Source organism: Galeopterus variegatus, unplaced genomic scaffold, assembly GCF_000696425.1.
Source record: "Galeopterus variegatus unplaced genomic scaffold, G_variegatus-3.0.2 Scaffold1547, whole genome shotgun sequence".
NCBI classification, from domain to species: Eukaryota; Metazoa; Chordata; class Mammalia; order Dermoptera; family Cynocephalidae; genus Galeopterus; species Galeopterus variegatus.
This window is the reverse complement of record NW_007727658.1, coordinates 266,862-269,269: the sequence shown is the minus strand read 5'-3', so window position 1 is coordinate 269,269 and position 2,408 is coordinate 266,862.

The window sequence follows — 2,408 nt, the reverse complement described above, 5'->3', positions numbered from 1 at the left end:
GATTACTGTGTGCAAAGTAGAAAGTAAAAGGTGTGGGTACAAAAGATAGGCTTCATCTGCTTAACAGTATTTCCCAGACAAGTAGTGTTAAGACACATGAATAAAAGTGATTTGCCTGGGTTCCTCCCTTCACCCCTACAAGTTTGCCATAGTGTCAAAAATATCTATCATGGGAGAATCCTTCTCTAAGCTGTTAAGTCTCTTCAGTCTTTAAGGTTCCTTTATTAAAGCACTAATACCCATGGGAGGAGTCCACCTTATTAAATAATACCTTAAAGAAGGATTAATCTATCAGTTATTCTCTAATAAGTACAGAGAGCTGAGCCTGAGGCTCTGTGGGGAGGAGATGTTTGATAGAGTGAAAGGATGGGCAGAGGCACTACCCAGTGGGAGAATGCTGGAGAAAATTCTATCCAACTTCACAAGCGAGGCTCAACTAGGGCCTCAATTGCACAAGAGCCTCTGTTGGCTCCTGATAAATAGCTCCCAGCCTCACACAGTCACTGGGAGTGCAAACATGTTATTCCCAGAGAAGTCAAGTACATCAATTAAACAATGAAAATGTGCATATATTTGGGACATTTGCTCTTCAATATTCATTGAACTTCAGGTGGTCAGATATTTAGCCAGATGCAAGAAAAGGGGATTACAAGCAACATACAAAATAAAAAGCATGCGAGAGACTTCCCCACTGCCAGCATGATTTCCTCATCCCATGCTTCTGTGAATGGGTACTGCTGACTGGCATTAGAACCATAGAAAACCGGCCAATGAGAATTTAGAGATGCCTCGATTCCAAACTGGCCACACAAACAAGAAATGCCAGTAGTCAGGACCTGATACCAAACCTTGAAAAGTTCCTGATAACAGAATGTGAAAACTGAAAAAATCAAATTAAAAGGTGAATTGTTTGCTCATGGTTATTAGTTAGTAATAGGGCTATCTATAGTCGTTGCAAAATATCTTGGAGAAGGTGGGATGATGAGTAGGGCTAAACATGAAAACAAGTTATGTTAAAAAAAAAGATAAAAGTGAGTGACTCAGGAGGAAGGTAACTTGTTTTTTGCATGACTTCCTTTCAGGGTTCAGAAGCTACTTAATTTTTTCTTGGTGCTGGCTGTAAAAGGATAATCATTGCATTGCTATGGTTAACTTGGCTGTACATGTGATACACTGGACACCTCACAGACTGCAGAATCTCTCCTCTCTTAAGAAGAGAAGGCCTCTGCAACCCACCTTGGGGGTCTCAAAAATCAGCATTTAATCACAATTAACATGTTGGGTTGGGATTGTGTCTTTTAAAAGAAGATATTGAAAGACTGAAACCAAGAAGATAATCTCCTTGCTCATTATATGACTCTATAATCAGCTGAATTGGACTTGGTGCTTCTGAGGTTGTAGTTCAATCCCCACATAAACCAGTTAGTTTCTACTCCACAAACTCGTGTCTCTCCTCACCTTGTCCCGTAATCTCAGGCAGTTCAACCTAAGTCCAGCTAGCAACCTAGAAAATACCATTGTTCAGTAGGGACAAGGACGTTATTTAAAGAATGGGTGGGTTGACCCATGTGAATCTTTGACATATGCGGTCGGCTACATGTGGGTCACTCAAGCCATGTTGTGATATAAAGGAATGAAAGTATTATTACCTAAGTAAATGGACTGTCTTAGGGACAGAAACATAATTCAAAGAATGTGAATGGTTTCCCATTGCTAGTGATTTGTCTGCAAATATGTTTTTAATGTACTTGGCATAATTATCTATAAGAACAGACAGAATAGGATCACAGATAACTCATCCTTCTGGATAATCAGAGAGCCATTTCTATTTGACTTTGGAAAACAATGTTCATCATTCCTGCACAGGCCCACCTTCCTCCGAATGTTTTGCTTAACCTAAAAGCTGCCCTTACTAGAAAAGGTCATTGGAAGGCATTGGGCATAACCCTTTTTGCAGTCTCTCTCATATTTCCACCTTTTACTTTTCTCTAGATATTTTCCCCAGTCTCTTCATTTCTTCTCCCACTATGGGAACATATGCCTGAATCAGGCAGAAACCCACACCATCAATTTTGCTGTGATTGAATGCTTTTTAGGGGCACCATTTCTTTACACGTCTGTTTACCCTTACTTGGTGAGTGCTTTGAGAACCAGGACCATATATTATTCATCTTTGTATTCCCAGGATGTAGTAGGTCCTGAATGAATGGTTATTGAAAGAATTAAGTACAAACTAAGTAAAAACCTATTAAAATATTATACCAGTCGATTCTATAATTTTTAAATTGTTGGTTTAGCATAAAGCATTACATTGCTGTGGGCAAGCAGGTAAGTGGTTATTTACAAGGCAGATTTATATATAATTGGATATAATGTATTCTAATGATTTGAATTGATTTGGTTAGTCT